Raw genomic sequence first — 19,693 nt, 5'->3', positions numbered from 1 at the left:
GATCCCGAGCTTACTTTGAGGCTTTCACGTTTATAAAGAAAAACAAAGAAAAACAGACAACGTTTGGCAGCGATTTATCTTTCAGTTTCCGAGGCACTGCTTACACAAGAAAAGTCCTCCTGTATCCGGCCTTATCTGCAGTATTTATCCTTTTTTTTTCGCCTCTGCACAGCTCAGATTCCCTTGAATGAGAGCAGAAACTGGATCTTCAGCCTGTTTCTCCAAAGGCTCTTTCTGAGAATTTGGAAGCGTTTTAGACGAAACTATTCTGTTTCCCTCAGAAATCCGTTGGTGTTTCTCTCCTCATCCAGCTATGACTTTGCGGTTTATGACTCACTTTTTGGTGCGTACCAGAGAACATTCCCAAAAGCAAAAAGAAATCTAGGAAGAGAAACGGCCGATTACATCTGCACTGTCGCCCCCTCCACCCAAAACAACAGCGATCATTCTCCGGTCCGGCTGCCTCAGTGCAGACCTCATCTCAACAAAAAGAGCCCTCGATGTTCAGCAATTGTAACGCAGCCCACTGTATGCTGTTTGTTTACCTGAACCCTGGACCGCAGCTCTCCAGGCTCTGCCACCATTTTTACTCTGGAACAGACGGAGCCTGGAAGTAATCAGACCATTTCAACTGCCGGCTGCCACTCATTGTCTTCATCATTCCATAACAGCCACATCCGCTTTCTATTTCAAAGGCATTAATATGATACAACAGATAATGGGCAGGACAGGCACCGGAGTACACAGCTCTAAATCAATCGCGTATCCGTCACTTTCACCTTAACAGGAAAGAAGAAATGAGGTACTAGGTGACGTTCTGTTTTAGGCCATAAACGTGCCTGTTCTCCTCCAGGCTGGTGAGCAAGAGCTTGAAACGCTAAGCTTTGAGCATCATCTCCCACGTGGCCACATGCTATACAAATGTTGGATAATCATCCGCTCGTATCTAATAGAGGAGAAGTTATTGAGCCAAAGTTTAACAATGTGTTATGCATTTAAAGGCCATTAAGGTGCCACTTTTAACAACATGTCTTTACTTCACTTCATTATTCTACTTTGTTTATCACATTTCAAGTGAGAAATTCTTGCTGGCAGCTTATAAGCAGGTTCAGTTGAGAGCTGCATAGATTGTATAATGAAATTGCCGACAGGCCAAGCTGAAGCGAAAAGGTCGAGTCTGTAACCTGCACTGCTCCGTGATCTCATTTGGATTGTGCTTTGTATGTGTTGGACAGATAATATATGAATTATAACAAGAACAGGGTGTTTGCAATTTTGTGTGAAACAATGCAGATTGTAGTTAAATTGTTGCGCTTTCATGTTGTGTCAGACAGAAACAACTTTGGATTATTGGAGCGACTGCCTGTGTTGGGTTTTATTTTTATTTTTTGGGCACATTTAATTTGTATTATGATAAAAAATCATTACTCACCCTCCTAGTTGAATGACTCGGATTACTTAGAAAACATTTGATTAGCATTAATCCATCAAGGTAATCGATATATTGATCGAACACTCGTAGGAGTAAGGTGTAACACATCGTCTGAATGTTTCACCTTCTGAATTGAAAGCATTTGAATAAAATGAAGTTAATGATGTGGGAAGAGTCCAAAGGTCACATGAAAGGTTTCTAACCAAACTTTAACTTTTTGTCTGTTACATTTATGTGTGCGTGTTCCTGCATGTCTGTAAAAAGGAAGCAGCTATATTCACGGCTGCCGTCTTGGACCAAACTGAACGGATGTTTTGCCGCATGAATTGGGAGCTGCTAGCGGTCTATCTGCAGGAGATGTGAAACTTGATCATCTCACTGCTACAGAACCGGAAGAACAGCTACTGAGAAATTACACCAGTTCTTCTGATGTTTGGAGTAGAGGCTGTGGGGGAAGCTCCTTTGTGGATTAGTTGTTCTGCGTTTCTCTGGAAAGCCATATTCAAGCTATCCATTAACCAACGCCAGACTTTAATGTACACCCCTCTTTGCCCTTGGGTTTTCGTAGCCTTACTGTGTGGTCCCTATTTTCCATCACAAACTTTTGTTGTTAGCTACAGCTTGCATCCACTGCCACTTATTGGCCAGAGAGAGTTGTTGGCGGGACCCTTTTTACAACCCAAAGTGGGAGCACCCATTTCTATAAACAGATATTTACCATATCCTGCTGTGCCACGGAGATTGCGATAGTTTGGCTGTGGCGTTTGACGTTCTGCTCTCAGATACCGTTTCTGGGAATTGATAGATGCTCCAGAGCTGACCAGGACAATGAAGAAAGCCACCTTTGTAGTCTGTCAGCTCTAACTTGCCTCGAGATTTACAAGCAGGTCTCAGACCACATTTCTAAGTGTAAGTCTCACTGTTCTGCGGTTTCCACTTATGGGCGTGTGTACGTAGCGAGGCTGTCACTGCACAGCGATTATGCCTGAGCTCTGAGCTTTTATGAGAATTCCTCTGGACAGCCACCTATGACTTTATGAAACACTTAAATTCGTCTAATTGAATTTCCACATTTCGTGGTTGGTAGTTCTAGGTTTGTCCTTCGCCGCAAAGAGGTACCACAGGAGCTAGTTCCACTACAGAGAAGAGTAAAAGTAAATGTTAATCCTGTCTGTGTATAAGGGAAAGTCAGTGATTGGAAAGAATTCCATATGAGGAGCAGTACTGAGATTGTTTTTAAGCCCCAGCCAGTGTGTCGTGTCTCTAGTTAGTGAAAGCCACACAGTTTTGCTACGTGCAAAAGCTGATGGTGTGTAGGCTCACTCGTTGGGCGGAGGGGGACCTACATGTCGTCGAGTAATCTGCATAAAGAATTAAAAATAATAGGTTGAGATCCACGGATGATAAGCAGCGATCTTGTGCCATGTTTCATTTGCTTTTGTGTATCATCCTTTATAATCAATCGGTGCAGTCGTGTTATGGTTATCTTCAAATGTATTTTTCCCACAGGTCAGGCTGTGGATTTTTTGGCACGGCGGTCTAAAAAACGAGGGCTTTGCTGAGATTCTGGGTGTTTAGAGAGTGTTGGCTGCTCTGCTCCATCATTTACTTAATAGTGTGTCTGCAGTTTCCAGCTGGTTGGAATTTGTAGCCGAGGCCTGTGTGTTTGGAGCTCGCCTCGTTTCACTAGCACTCTGTTAGAGCGTCGAAGCCTCTCTCCTCTTTTGTCTAAAAATGCTGACTTAGGTTAGAATTAAACAAACTTCTCAACAGATTAATGGAATGGGAGGAAGCCGGGGGTTTGACTGGAGGTTTTATCACTTCCTTTGATCGTGGTTATTTGATGGTGTGTTACAGTATCTGTAGTGTTTGGATCCATTCCGTTTCCCTCTTGAAAAGCAGACCAAAGCACACAAACCAAAGGATTTTCTCTGCTTTTGGAGGCCAAGCTTAGCACCAGAGGTCCCTGTTAACTCGTCGTAAGAGAAGACGGGGCAGAGAACGAGTGTATTTTATATCAGCAAGTTTAGAACAATTTGTTTTCCTTTTTAATTCATCAAGCCTCGTGTGTGCTCTCATATGGGCTTATGTGAGTAGAGGTATTTGTTCTTGAGTGCTGGCCTCATTACAGCTCAGTGATATTAAACAGCTCTGAGAATAAAACAATGCTGGCCCCAGGTGGTCAGTATTTGAAAAAATATCAGCCATTCCAGCTCTGCGTTCGTGCCTCTAGCCGGTGCTTTTCCTGCCTCCATGTGGATTTCATTACAGCCCTTTGACTCTGGCCAGTCGGCAGCCTTTGATCTGAATTAGCACCGCGGCTGTGGTCCACAAGTCCGTACGTTGGGCGCTTATCATCGCAAAATCGCTGCCTCTATCACTAATTTAGGTTTGTCAAGTGAATCTCAGAATTAGTCTCTTTCTTGAAATGCCACTCTCTCCAACACTCCCGTCTGCCATGTACAGTCTCACCTCATTAGGGCAGTGTCTCTCCATCAGCCCCTGGTGTCAGCTTCAATTAGCTGGCAAAGGTGAGAGGATGTGGGTGGAGTGTCCTTACTGTCATGTCATCATCCCTGCCATCCAGCCATAGCTAAGCTTTTTTTTATTTTGTTTTTTTAATTAATGAAGCGTCTATGATGCGCCCAAGCCTGCTGCCCCAGAGGTCACGTAACCATTTTACAGTTGTTGAAGAAAAGAGGCTAAGTGGCTCATGAAAGAGCTGTTAAATAAACACCAGCTCACGTAAAAAAAAACCAAAAAACTGAGGGAGTTCTGTCTTTGAAAATAATTCGTCTAAGCTGTTTTCTGTAAATCTAAATAACGTATTTTCTTTCACCGTGGTCTTGAGACAAGACTTTCCCAGCACTTGCAGACACCTACAGCTTTAGTTCATGATGCAAACATATGCACGATCAGATATATAGTGCAAGAAGCAGCTGCACACTGATGAGCTGAAACATACATACTCACCGTGGAAGCTCAGGACTTATGTAAAGATTTTATCTGTTCTGACAAGGGTGAAATTGTTATAGCCAGAACACCTCGGCTCATGGGCTGCTCTCAACCAGCAGTGTTGAGTAATTACAGACAGTGGTCCAATTCAGCATCATGTTGGGGGATGTGCTGAACCACGTCTGATCTGCAGTGGGTCCAGCTCAAAACTTGTGGGATATAAAGGATCCGCTGCTCTGATCCTGTTGCCAGATACCACAGGGCACCTTCTAAGCAGTGGGATGAAGCCACGCAAAGGACCAATAGCCTATTAGGCAAATTCAGTTTGAACATTCTGAGCTGTCGGTGTAGATTTAACCGTAATATTTACTTATGCATGTTCAGCTGTCAGTAATGATCACTGTTAGAGGAAGTCCCCTTCTTTAACTTCCTTCTAGAGGAAAGGCTTTCCATTTAACAGCCATCCTGATAATGGCAACACACTTATTTACAGGAAGGAAAACTGCATCTATAGAATAATTAGTCAAATTTCTTAATACCCACCCCACCAATTGCCAAGAAAAACTATAAGTACACTTAATTAGTCGTTGCACTGTGTAATTTTTCTTTAGATTTCTGCTGAGGAGTCTTTGAGTTCTACATTTCTCTCTTATAATGTCCCTCTTTCTACTTCTACATAAGCTATATTACATATATATATTCAGCTTTACTTTACTGCATATCAACTGTTGTGTTTGTTTTGGTGCTTCAGGTTTTTACTCACCCGTTATGACGCCAAGCAGACATCTCTAAAATTTTAGTGGACAAATTACTACCAGTGCCATGGAAACACCCACCAACCTTTTTTTGAATGCTAAAACATGTCTCAGCCAAGTTGTTGGCTCGTGCTTTTCAGAGCAGTTCGGTTGCGTCCTGCCTCAGTATCCAACTATAAATATAAACACAAATACACATGGTGTAATCCTGCGTCAGCGCACATGTTTTTATGTCTTTGGAGCCTCAGCCTTACAACTGTTACAGCAGTCAGAGTGAAGCAGGTTAGTGTTTCTTGAGAGCTGGAGGGTATCTCTCTTTACCACTGCTGGGAGAGCTGAACGACCAGAGAAGTTCACCTGTCAGGACTAGCGCTGGGCCATATCATACCGTTCACGGTAATACCGGTGTAATGTTGGGCAACGATAAGAAAATGAAATATGGCGATAGAATATGGGTAAAACACGCAGGCGCACTGCCTTTGTTTTCATACGCACATGGCGGAAAAAGCATGCCGGCGACGGAGAAAGAGGAGGGCGAAAGCGGACCGTTGAATGAAACTGATGAACCAGAACTGGTTTGTAAAAAATGCTGCAGCTTCAGTGGTGGAACTGGTTTGGCTTTCGTCCGTCAGATACACAACAAAGCACTATTTTTGGTAGCGCATGCTAGCGGGCCGTCGTTATTACCGTGTTGTTTGGAAAATACGGCGCACTTAAAATCAATCCTTTGATTTTTCTGAAAGTCGACAGAGCCCCTTATAATCCCGTGTGCCTTATGTATGAACTCTGGTCGTGTTTACTGACCTCGAAACGATTTTATGTGCACGGCGCTCGAAAATCTGTCAAATGTTTCAGTACGACTTTGCTAAGCTACGAAGCCGCACCGCTCGATGGATTGTCGGAGCATTACGGCTGTCGTAGGCGGAGCCTCGCGGAGTGATATGTACTGTGCTTCAACATAATGTTACCGTATTGTGTGTGTATAACCTCTTTTTAAGTTTTGTGGATGTTATACATGGTTATGCTGAGGATGTGTCGGCCAGTTTCCACTGGAAATGCCTTTTGGTTAAACTGTCAGTGAGGAGTTTGCATTTGCACTGTTACATTTTTCTATAACTTTAATGCAGATAAAAAACAGCTGCTTGTTTAAGTGAAAATGCATTGCTGTGTCTGCTTGGCTGTCTCCACTTGATGGCCTCATCTATTGGCACTTTTTAGAGTTGTGATCAGCTGGAGCAGCTCCAATGAGATGTGCTGTGTGAACAGCTATTTGGATTACCTGGCGTTGCTTTTATTTTGTCAAATTTCATCAGATCAATTTTCGTCTTTCTTTGTGAGAAGATGTTTTAGTCGGGTCGATGAATTTGCAGTTTTATGAGAGCTGGATTCCCTCACATTTCACTGCAGCCTTCAGTGCAGCGGTGGCGTTCGTCCAGGTTAGTAGAGAGTTTGAAACCGCACGTTCAGCCTCACACTTTCCCCCCTCATGCTGAATTAATGGAACAATCTACATAGTTGGCCTACATAAGTGTGTCTGTGTGTTGGGGGGGGACTTGTCCACACAATAGCTATTTGTTCCTTGTTCCATCTCTGCTCTCTCTCTTTAAATCCCAGGCATGGTTGGTTGGTTGGGAATTAGGTCATGTCTTAAAAATATGTTGGTTTTCTTACTATGAAAATCTCAAGTGTGTGTTTTTGTAAGTAATCAATGCACTTCAGATGTGTCTGGGAAAGTTATTTGGTGCTTTCATGCTGTGGGATTAAACTTAAAGGTATGAAATGTTTGATGTGCGTTTCATATTGTGTGTATATTTGTCTTGCCTTAGCAGATGGAGGCTGGCAGTTACTCAACAGGAAGTTGAGTAAATTATTGTATTCTAGGTAGATAAAGAGCCGTGAACAGTTTTTACTAAGCACACAGTCAAGCAGGTCAGAGGACGGTATGAATGATGGTTGTTATAGTAACCTAACCAGATGTGAAAACATTTTAATTATTTTCATTGTATTGTTGTACATGAACGGATTTTCCTAAATCTTGCCCCCGACACATGCCGAATAATAATTGAAGACCAAAACTAACACTCAAACTAATATTTTCATACAATTTAAAAACTATAAACAGAAAGTAAAAATTAGAAGTATGACTCAGACATTCTACTTCCAGATTAGATCCTAATCCTCACCTGATGTGAAGCAAATCATGCATTAAACACTCCACATCCAGGTGTAATCAAATATGATGTCATTTGAATTACAAAGTTGTAATCAGCGATTTTTTTTCTCTCTCTATTGGACTGCTTCATATTCAAACATTTCAACCCTTTGGCAATGTAAAAAAAACAAAACAGTTTAAACATGGTTAACGCTCTGCTGGGTCACAGCTGAATGAACCCAGATGGGGTTCAGGCCATTTACCATTTACCATAGATGATCGGGAATGCTCCGGGCTCTCCAAAATAAACGGGACCGAGCCGATCCTCTTCCTATGTCGTAGCAGGTTTTAATTTGATACTTGGAACCGGTGAAAGCCGAGGCTTCTCCTTTTCTCGTGCATTACTGTATTTGCTGTGTTTTACAACACACTTTGTTCATAGTCGTATTTGTCGGTCCTGGTTTGCGGCACTTTAATTACTCATGTGCCATCTGATGGTTTAAATCCCAAACGACATTAACACAAGTCAGTCTTTAATCCTTCCATTAGAAGTCTTTTACATAAGTGTCCTTTCTCAAGCATAATGAAGATTTTGTCTTTGCCTGTAGTTCTTACTACAATCTACTGGTAATATTTAATATTTGCATCTTCGTGGCTGATGTATAAATACATTTTTAGACTATTATTCAAATCCAAAGTGCAGTTTTTCTACTGAAGATGTCCATATTACAAGTGGTACACATACAGTGGATATATGAAATTCTTCTTGTTTTCCTTTTATCCTCACAGAGTCAAATTGCTCCACGGGGCAGTTTAATGTGGCACGTTTTATCCAGTAAACTCGCAGCAGGATCTGACTGCAAGTCCCTTTGAACTCTCTGAAATATTGAAAGTCTAAGATTTCATCTTCAGCTTTCTGCTTACTGTTTTGATAGGGCATGTACTTGGCCAGCGAGCTGTACTGCAGCCCAGACGTAGTCATTTTACTGTCATCGAGGTTGTATTCATACTTGACAAACTGTTTCGGTGACGTAGGCTGAAAGAGGTTTTAATACTATCTGCCAGATGCAAATGTTTGCTGTTTTTATGTAGTGTGAAATAGTTTTTAAACAGCCAAACCAAAGCCCACATCATTTATTATTCATTCTTCAGTTCTTGTCATGGCTCACTCATGCTTTAGACTTAAAAATAGACAGTTAAACTAAGCAGACATTTGGATAAGTAGCTCTCTCAAGCATCACTCTGAAAGCAATACATTTCCAAGCTGGTAATTCGGACAGATGAAAAATGTGCACAGAGTTTTCCAGCCCAGGCTCTCCCTGTGACCTCGGATCCAGCGGTAAAATTAATAGAAAATCTCAGTCGTAAAGACATGCACAAAATAAAGAGGAAACGAAAAGAAAATAATATGCCCTATTCACCAGAAGTTAAATAGACTCGGAGAGAACATGTGGGCAGCGTGAAGCTAGGAGAGGCACCTGCCCACAAACCATATATTCATCCTCTGGTCTAGTATTTTCCAGGGGCCTTGTGGAAACACATGTATTAAAAGACAGGGAGAGAAAAATTTCCCCTGTAAAACACCGCAGCGCTTTAATTCCAAGTAATAAAACGAGTGTGATCAGACTCGCGCTATTTTTGAAATAAGTAAGTTGTCGTGAGTATTTGTGGTCGATTCAGGAGAAGCGTCCTCCTTCACTGGATCACTACGTCTAACGAAGAGTACGGTCGATGTGTGCGATGAGCTCTGATGAAGCTCCAGTTTCCTGTGCCCTTCATTCTTTGGCACCAGCTGCTGTTCATTCCACGGACATGTGTGGCTTCACGAGCTTTGTGTGCTTTGTACTAGAAACTACAAAGTAGTGAATTACCATACTCTGCTAGGTGTGCCTCATCCAAGCACCGGGAGTCCTTATGAGAGCTGCCATGGAGGATTGATGATAGCCTTCCATGCCAGTACTGCTGACAGGAAATTGGAGTCGGTGTTGTGATTTCACACAGAGAGCTAGCACGCGTAGGTGTTGGGTTTCTTAGTTTGTCTAGTGTTACAGTGGCGAGGGTCATTAGCTCGAGGGCCGGAGCGACGCTCGAGGAGGGTGGCACCTCTAATAAGTGACTCTGTAGCACGTTAGACAAGCTGCCTGCTGCACTGATCAGTACTCACTCAGGAACCACATCATGGCACTGCAGCACCCACCTTGTCCTCGCAGTGCTCGGGCTCAGAGGAGACTACCATTGGTCTCTTGCCACCAGTGGTGTCCCTAACTGAATTTCCTATTCGTCTCATACAGCCTTTCCCGTAATTATGTAAATCTGTTGACTGAATTTGGCAGCAACACGATACTCGGCAAAGTGTAACAACAAGTAATGCGACAGAAGAATCTGGTTTGAATTAGGGCTCTATTTGAACCGGACCCAGGCTCAGTGAGTACACCACACCTGTATTACATTACCAGAGTGTGGAGGAGACAGAGGGAGGGAGCGGAGAGGGGAAAAGGAGAAAGCCAACACAGTTAAAAAATGTTAAATGCAGTGGGAGAGCTTTCAGTATGAAATACTAAGAGCTGTTTTATCACACGCTTGCTTGACACAAGAGACGGGAACAAAACTGACAAAAATGACTGCATTTCAACCGTTAAAGGAGGAATTTCAAATTCTTGTGTGACGATATGCAGTCATGCAGTTCCCATGAAGATATCAGTGGTTTGCTTTGGGTTTCATGCATTTTTAAGCAATGCTGCCACTGTGCTAAAGCCAATAATTTGGTCAAAAACCTTAACCTGAAACATACTGCTGCACTGTATAAGTGTGTAGATAGAGGACATTTAAAGCTCATTTAAACTGTTTCACATTAGAGGATGCAGTGCTGTAACACTTTAAACTGTAGCAAAGTGGAAAATGAGACACTTTTGTTTCTTTAGTCCTCGGGGTTCTTGTTTGCAAAACCGTCCACTTGCATTACCCACACTGTAACGTGACCTCTGACGGTGTGGTCACACGCTTAGGGATGTCGGCCAGTAGGAGCTAATGTAACCCAGGCTTCAGTCGAGCCTCCTGCACTCAGCTGAAGTCTGGGCACACCCAAGATGATTTAGAGACACAATTGTTTTTGTCTTTTTTTCCCCAGTGGATTCTTAAAGTAAAATGTTTAGAGTCTATAAGTACTGTTTCCCCTTTCCTTTCCGTCACTTTTCTCCGATCTCGCTCAGGTACCCGGATCCTGGATGTTAGACATTATGTGCTGTAGATTAGTTACAGGCCGCTGCGAGCTGAGCTGTGGAGCTTTAGATGATAAGGGCAGATAAAGTCTTCAATGATTAACCCGTGACTTTCATTTACCACGGAAGGAGTCGCGTTACATCTTTTCAGATAGATGTTAACATTTAGCTACATTTCAGCTCCTTTGGAAGTTCTCACTGTTGCTTATGCTGTGCACCTCCTCGTCTACATGAAGGGCTGCTCAGTAGAAGAAAGGGATTTGATTGTTTAAGCCTGAATGTGGTCTCAGTCTGTTTTCTATCAGCCGCTTTGAGGCAGGTCTAAAAATAAAAAGCATGATTTAATGTTTGGTTGATTTAATTAGTGAGAGTAAAACTCTAACTTATTTTTATAGCGCCTGGCCTGCATGTGTTGACACTTTTCTGGAATTGACGGAAGCAGTTTATCAACTGGTCAGCGCTTAATGTTGACAAAAAATCTGATAATGACTTGAAAGACACGATCCAACTCGTGTTGAATCGGTATGTGTTTGTGGCGGTGCAAATCATTTTTGCCTCAATATGGGCTTCGATTTCAGCCAAGATGCAGATGCTCCCACCTCCAAGAAAAACAGAAGAAATGGAGGGCTTACAACATTACTCAGTAGTCTACACTGCTTTTTTTAAGCAATAGGTAATTCTTTAACTCCTAAAATAGAAATATGAATTATGAGCTCCTATAACAGTCAAATCATTATCCTTGCCACACAGACGCTGTAGCTGTTCAGCCTCTCCTCTATGGTTACGCACGTCCAGAAGGACAACAGGAAGTCTAATATTAAATCGTGTTTTTCTAAAAGAAAACCAAACAAACATGTGAAGCACCATTTTTTTGAAGTATACAACACCTGAAGAAATATTACTGTTCTGCTTTGTTGATGCGACTGGCTTCTTGTTTGGAGCTGTTCACTCGAACTGTGACGTGGGTGGACCGCTGCCCTGCACTGGTGTTTGAGCTATGAATGGAGTTGCCTGCGTTTGCATGCAGCCCACTTCTAATCGAATGTAACTGGGTTGATGTTTTAAACTAAGAAATAAAAGAAATACTTAGGCTAGAAAATAGTCATGCTTTTTTTTTTTTTTTTTTTTTTACAAGTTGTGAATGACATGGTGGTGATTCTTGAAACTCTAAAGATGTGGGAAGTCTTTCTCGTTGGTAAGCAAACGCTCGCAGTGTTTATGAATTCTAAGCTTGGCTCAAAGAGTGGATGATGATAGCCGTGGCGTGTATTCAAGGCCGGAGAGCTGCTCGGAACTTAAGGGAAGTGAATTTTTGTTGTGAATGAATGACCCTAGCCAGACTCAAACAACTTTTCAGCCCTCCTCTGTATATTTATTCAGACACATGAAAGGCTCTGGTGATTAATCAACTTGGACTTCATGTTGTGCGCTGTGCTGCACGACAGTTGAGGTTTTGAACCTGCATTGCGCCACTTGACGTTTTTCCTGTCGGATAACTCAAAGCCGCAAATGCAGAATCTAAAAACAGCAGGTCGGCGATTAACACGACCACGTACAACATTAGAAATGCTCGTCCTTCCGTGAAACGTCACTTTTTCTCACTACTCCCATCTGCTGCCCTTTTGTCTCGGCCATTTTGCGTGCATCCTGCCCACCGTTTCAATATAATTCATTTAGTGGATGATTGATGGCTGTACAGGCTGATTTTCATTATGGGCCTACTGTGTAGGATAGAATAGGCCAGATGGGTGGAATCATAGGAGCACCATACTGTACCAAACATAATCAACCATTTCTAATCCACCAGTGAGCTAGAAAGAGATTCTCAGAGGGGACGTTCTGTTTAATGGAAAGCAAACGGGGTTGAGGAGGGGAAAAGGCAAAAAAAGATAAAACTTGGAGATAAGACCAGAAGGTATTTCTGAGTGTAACTGCTGGTTTCTGGTATTTGTTAGAGGTGCCGTAGTTACACCAGTATGAAGCTAATACTAGCTTTGCAACATGCCAGTAATGTATTTAAGTTCACATCCAACTACTAGCAAGCCTGTTTGGAGAGAGAGTAAAAAAGCTTTTTCTGCCGCTACAGTTTCCAGGTTTCCCTGAAATGCATCACATTAAGGGAGTCATGAGGTCACCACTCTGAAAACAGGACGGCGTGTGTGTGTGTTTAAAACATGGCTTGGTGCGTTGCAGTTTTCTCAATGGTACTTCAGGCTTTGAGTTTTTCTTTTGTTTTTTAATCAAAAATTGCTCAAAAATGGCTCTTCTGATAGTGAAGGTTCACACTAGGCCTGTTCGATATGATGATATGTATCTGATGACGATATAAAAACATCGTTTCATTTTACGCTATCGTTTGTTTCATGGTGTCCCAAAATAAACTGTTTACGGCAATATTTCATCGTTTTGATGGTCACTGCAGCAGCTATATTAATTTCTAAAAGTTCTCTCTTTCTCTTATATTTAAAATAACCACACTACGGACGGACAAGCGACTGTTTTTACGCGTTGTCGTTAGCAACAACGATGGTAAACCCAGCGTGTGGCTCCGCCGTCGTCTTGTTTATTTTCCACATAAACCTTTCACAGTAAAGCTGAAGATCCAGTTCAGATTTTCAAAATAAACTAAAATGATGACAAACAGAAGGACCAGTCAAAACAAACCAGGACCTTATTCCTAAACGAGGGGCTGCCTCTGTAGCACGGACATGGGTTGGTTATCAAAAGTCTGACATGGACCAGAAAACTGTACTCTGCAAATTATGCAGGAAACCGGCCCCCACCTCAGACTCGACACGACAAACATCTTCTACCACCTACGCAAGAGTCACGTGAAAGAGTGTGGAGAGAGTTTATGGGCGAGAAGCAAAAAAAGAGCCGTCAGGCGCTCCAAATGACCTCAGACTCAAAGCTTAGAACAGGCTTTCCCCCGCAGCACGCCGTGTAATAAATACAAAGATACTGGTGGCTGTTACAGTTTATGTCTAAAAGTGTACAGTTTCACGCATCAGTCAAAACACTCGACTCCAGGTGCACGACGCCCAGCTGAAGACTCTTCACACAAGTCAAGTTGCCCGAGATTCACAGAATTTACAGAAAATGTAACATGTTTGTGATTTATATTGTTGTCGGGACGATAAATGTCTTATATCGAGATATGAGATTTTGGTCAGTTAACACTGGGAAACACTGGTAACAGCGAACACTTCCCCGAAGGACTTTAGACTCAGCGTTCTTAGCGATGCACTTGTCTGGGTGCAGTTGCCAAGAAAGACAAAGAAAAGATGCATCAACAGCAACACAGATGTGTCACGTTGTTATTAAGACGTAAGAGCAGAAATGTCATTTGCTTTTATTTTTAATTGTTGCTCACAGCTGCAAACATGGCAAAGAGGGAAGTTCAAATGGGATGTAAGGGCACAGTTGTCCCTTTAGGAAAGTTTCACTTTCAGGTTCAGTTTCAAAGTTATAAATCCAGAATAATTTGTTTTCTTCCTGATGTTCAAAGTTCAAGCAGAGCTTGGTTAAATCATGTTGTATTGTAGGTTCAAACTGTATAAATATAAACTGTATAACACAAGAAATTTTGCGGCCTGGTTTTGCAGCTTAGCCACAAAGATAATGCCAGTGCTGTAATCTTTCTCCTGACTTAAACTGTTTATTGAAACATCAAAATAACATATCAGATGAAATCTCCCCATATGTAAATATGGTGTTCTGACATTTCCACCATATCAGCCCACTGAGGTGAATCAGATGTTTATTTCCTGAAGGCTGGACTCGACCTTGAAGCCGTTGGCTGCAGCAGATACGAAGGCAAACAGAGAAAAGAGATTCAGAGCTGTATGTGTGGATCGCTGCAAACACAAATGAACAAAATGTACTTTGACGTGCCACTGCGTGCGCTGGTTGTACAAAAACACAGATGCTAATATAATAGCAGCTATAATGAGAACAGCAAAATCATCTGCAAAGCAGTTCTGGCCACACACGCATGCTGCGTGTGGGGCGGGTGATTTTCACGCACCAGCCAAACGACCCGAAAAGACACCACAGCTGCCCCAAAGCTGCTCTAATCAGCCAAGAAACTGCTGTTTTTATTGCATGTCTCACTTGAACAGAGGGACGGCCCATATGCATCACAACCCATATTGGTTCAAATTGAGGTAAATGCAACATTAAGTACAGTAACGCTTTTTCACAGTTTCATTGGGCTTTTTAGAATTGACCAGATTTTAATAGTAATTTAAAACTTGGTCTGTGTGTTAGCTTTGGCTTAACAAACAGCACTGAAGGCTTTACTGAATTCCATCTATCATGATGAGAGGAGTGACGGGAACAGTTTAATTACGCTGTAACAAATTAGTCCACACTAATGGTCATCATTTGTTACAGGGGATTTTGCTACACCAAAATATCATTCAGCTCCTGTAATATTATTTCTACGTATGCTCTGTTTCTTTGTAATTCACTGGTATGTAAGCTGTTCATGAATCAATCATCTTAACCAGAAAAGGCACGGCTCTGAAAAATTGTCTGTGGCAACTTATCTCCCAAAGCTCCAATTCTCAACATATGAGGTCTAAGTATGAAAACGAATGCCTGGGTCAGCCTCGCTGCCTCTGCTGAAGTATCCCGTACACAGTCTGACCACAGGGACAGTGGAGGGAGGAACCCCTGGTTAGCCCCCTTATAACAAGCTGTCATAGGACCTAATGAGCTCCCTGATTACCTTCCCCAGGGAGCATGTAAAACCTATGTGCTCTGTAAAATAACCGTTCCTGGCTTTACCCCAGTGGACAGGCTAGTCATGCATATGATACTGCAGAGTTTCATTTGGAGACTTTCACCTTTTAACTCATCAAGTTCAGGTTTTGGGCTGCAACAGATAGCAACCTCTGATCCTGAAACACAATGCTAGTTGAAAAATGGCAAAAATGGCATTTCCGGGAGTGGAAAAACGGGTGAAACCCAGAGACTATCATGTTAAACTTAACATGAAAAGCATGTTTGTAGCCTGGTTCCACTACAGATAGTTACCCTTTCATGGCAGGCGAATCCAGGGCGAAAAATGAAGTGTGCTGTAACTGACAGGTGTTCAGCTGTCGGCAGTAGCTGTCTGCTAGACGTCACCTTTGCTAATTCGAGTCTGAACTGGACCTCTCACCTTTGCACTTTTGCAGCCTTTTGGAGCATTTTAATACAGTTACATGATAAATAATATGTCTCGCTGTGCAGTATAGTCCATTCAAAAAATTTGTGCTTTAGTTGTGATGAGTTAAAGTCGAGTACTTTATTAGTTTATTATTTAGCACCAGGGATGCAGCTTGCTCACCAGGCTTGATAACTTGACTCTGTCTGACCTAAATATGGTGACTTTTGTTTTTGTTTTTTCTTCTCTTGAGGTTTCGAAATCAGACTTCAGAAACCAGTTACCTGGGCGACCGTTTCTGCAACGCGTCGTCAGTAATAAACCTCAAAATTCTCAGCAAACGCCCATATTAGTGGTTTTAATCTGAATGTGATTAGTACTGTGCTTGTTTAGTGTCTTTACAGAGTTCAGAGCAAACAAGCAGATTTTGCCAAATGATGGGTGGCATGTACTGTAAACTGACTGGTTCCCGCCAGCCCTGTTCAGCTTGCGTGTGTTTGTGTGTGGTCATGGCTCCAGTGGATTGGCAAGCTGGGCCTGTATACACTGCTGCATTCTTGGGGCTGTTCCTCTATCTTGATGATGAATAGGGATGAGTCCCCAAATTCTCAGATGTGATGGGTCAGTTGCACTCGTTCTCTAAACTCACACACTCATAATAAACCCTGCTGTCATACAGACTGATTACCCACTAGACGCGCTGCAGTGTCTCCAAAGCCCTGAGTGGGTTTTGTTGAAGGGAATGTACACACATACCCACAACCGTGTGCAGCAGGGAGGATCCCTTGCTAGATCGATTTCACTATGTCATCATTTGAAAAAGCCCCAGTGGGTGTCCCCAATCCACCAACCCCCCACCCCGAACTAGATCCTCTCACCTTTCAGCTGTCCTCAATGGGCCCTGGGAATTTCTTGCCACGACATGGTTAGCCCTATTACAAGGAACCCTGTGGGCAGCATGAAAGCACGCATCCACACTCGTGCACAAACACGTAAACGACTCCAGCATAAATCACAAGGAGGTATGAAAGGGAAACTGGAAATGACAAGCTCTCTCAAGTGATCTGATTCTGAGCAATTGTTTGAGCGGCTCTGTATTTGCTAACAGAAACACTGAGATTGTTTCTGCATGCTGTTGGTTTGCGCAAAAGTTCAATCCTGCTGTGTGCAGCAGAAAACAAGCCCTTTTTTATTTGGTGTCAGTGACACACTCCCAAAAACAGTTTGAATTTTTAGACCAGAATCTAAACCTTCCTGTTTAGCTGTTTGTTTCCATCCTGCAGTCGAAGCTTTCATGGAGCACAGAGTTGGAAATAACACCCAGCTTTAAGCCATTAAGCTGCATCAGGTCTTTCTCACTACTGCTGTTTCAGCTGCTCCCTTTAGGGGTCACCACAGTGAATCTGCGTCGATCTCATCATATCTCCAGCATCCTGTTCTGACACACCAACTTTCTTCATGTCCTCTTACTTTACATCTGTAAACCTCCTCTGAGGTCTGCAAACTCTCTCAGCCTTGCTTCTCTAACTTTGTCATCTCTGTACTCATTTCTAATACTGTCCATTCTGCTCGCTCTTAATCTTCAGCTCGGCCTCCTTCTTTTTGTTAGCGCAGCTGTCTTCAAACCATACACCATAGCAGATCTCTACCAGTCTTTTCATTCACTCTTGCTGCTATCCTTCTCTCACATTTCACCCCTGACGCTAATCTTCACCCACTCCACCTTGCCTGCACTCTCTTCCTCACCTCTCTTGTGCACTGCCCGTTGCTTTGGATGGTTGAACTAAGGTATTTCAGCTCATAAACCTTCACACATATGTAGTCTGTCTCACATCTACTGACTTTGGTTTCTTTTCTCTCCAGTACATCCCTCCACCTCTCCAGGCCCTCTTCCACCTGCTCCCTGCTCTCACTGCAGATCACATAAACATCATACTCCACAAAGACTCTTGCCTGACCTCGTCTGTCAGCCTGCCAGTTACCATTGCAAACATCAGCGCAGACCCCTGATGTAGTCCCACCTCTACCTCTAAACCCATATGTTACCTCACCGTCCTCATGCATGTGCAGCACCAGCCTTATATGCTTTTCTGCCACTCCTGACTTGCTCATTCAGTACCACAGCTCCTGTCTTACTCTATCATATGCTTTCTTTAGCTCCACAGACACAATGCAACTCCTACTTAACTTCTCTATACGTCTCCATCAATCAAAACAAACATCACATCTGTAGTGTTCTTTCTCAGTATGAAGCCACACCACTGCTCACTGATCACCACCTCTCTTCTTAACCTAGCTTCAGCAGCTCTTTGCCATAGCTTCATGGCTTTGCTGATCCCAGGCCTGTGGCCCGCTGTTGCTGGGTTCTCACAATTTTCATCTTCTTTTGCAGTATTTTCAGCTCTCTACGTTCCATTTTTGATTTTCTGTTTGTGTCTAGAGATCAGAAGGCGGGTCAGAAGAAGAAATAAGAGGGTTGATGCTTGCATATTTGGAAGCCAGCTTACAGGAAAAATGTCTTCCCTACACAAAGGCCACAAGCAGCACTCATATATATATATATATATATATATACACATACCCTGTGAACCCTGAGGAGAAACTTAATGCAGCTTCTACCAGGAAGGGCCAGACTGGTTTATGAATATTGATAGTCTGGCTGGCTGAGCACTGGGTCAGCTGTAGGGCTGTATGCGTTCAGCCTTACAAACTGTCTGAATGTGTTTAACACCTCATTACAGAGACTGTGTGAAGCTGCAGTCACCCAGCACTGGTGGCTCTGCACTGCTGCCAAGCACACACTTAGCTCAAGTGTTGTTGGTGCACACTGGCAGAGATTTGGCTTGAGTGAATATCCATGCAGGTAGAGTTTGGAATTCTTCAGCGTTGGCTTGTAGGAGGCATACATTATAAAGGATCAGCCATGTTCCTCATCAGAATACAAGGCAACCACATATGGGCTTCCTCAGGACGGACATATTTATACCAACTGTGCTCATTTCCAGCACAATGTATTTTTCTACAGATGGTACTAGAGCTGTTTTGCATGATTTGCAGTTCAGTAATAACCTTTCTTACATCGTACTACGTCTTGGTGCAGTCCCTCATCCTCTGAAACAAGCTGTTCGCTCCTACTTTCCTATTAAGCCTACTTTCTTCTGCTTGGCTGCCCCTTGCAGAAAGAAGATTTGAACACCAGGTAGAGTGACGGTTTCTGTGCCCACAGGTGTCTTTATGTTTCTGATGTGACTATATTAGGAATATTCTTTCTCAATGATGTCATACAGAGGCAGGTGTAGACGGGGGGTCGACTGTATGTCGCACAAAACAAGACCAAACACATCAGAAGGTGAATTGCTCACGGCAGCCTCCACAGTGCTGAAGATCACTGGGAGCGAGACTGTGACGTCACCCATCAGTCTCTCGTATTCGCTCATATCCGCTTGCTGCACGTCGCATACTTTCTAATCATAAGGAAAACAATAAAAGGAACAAATCCAAATGCAGGCTCATGCTTTTCCTCCTCCACACGCACTCGAACTTACAGCCATGTAATTTGACATCAGTGTTTTTCACACACTCAAGAACACAGGCCAAGTAATGGGATTTTAAAGATAGCGTTTTGTTACGCTGCCTAACTGAGAGGGAAAACATACATTATGTTCTACAAAGGCTTTAACCTTATACTTATATCTGATTCATGATTCCTGCTTTCTCCTTTTTAAAGCTCTGGGACTGATGTGAGGTAGGAAAGGGTTTTGAATTTTTGTAGCATTTAGCAGCCAGCCCCACTTTGCTGACATTGCTGTGCTTTTTCTTCTTTGGGTCTAAATCTGTTGGTGTTATTGATCTTGGCCTACCGATTCAAACCCAGTTCCACCATCTCTTGGTCAGAACCCCGATGTTTACCTTGATCCATGAATGGGATCTCTGTGTTGTTCTCGTAGGTTTTGGACCGTTCCATCATCAGCTGGGTTTTGAGGTGTCACCCTTGTCTCCGACTCCCCCACTATGAGCTGTGTTTGATAA

The 19,693-nt window shown here is 42.9% G+C and overlaps 1 protein-coding gene across 2 annotated transcripts in view; it reads left to right on the top strand.

Annotated features, from left to right (window-relative positions):
- Window positions 1–19,693, top strand: part of uvrag (UV radiation resistance associated gene) — a 92,310-nt gene that overhangs the window by 57,377 nt on the left and 15,240 nt on the right. The window lies entirely within an intron of this gene.

This window comes from Aulonocara stuartgranti (genome assembly GCF_965226115.1).
Source record: "Aulonocara stuartgranti genome assembly, chromosome: 10".
In the NCBI taxonomy this organism is placed as follows: domain Eukaryota; kingdom Metazoa; phylum Chordata; class Actinopteri; order Cichliformes; family Cichlidae; genus Aulonocara; species Aulonocara stuartgranti.
This window is presented reverse-complemented; position numbering and strand designations above follow the sequence as displayed.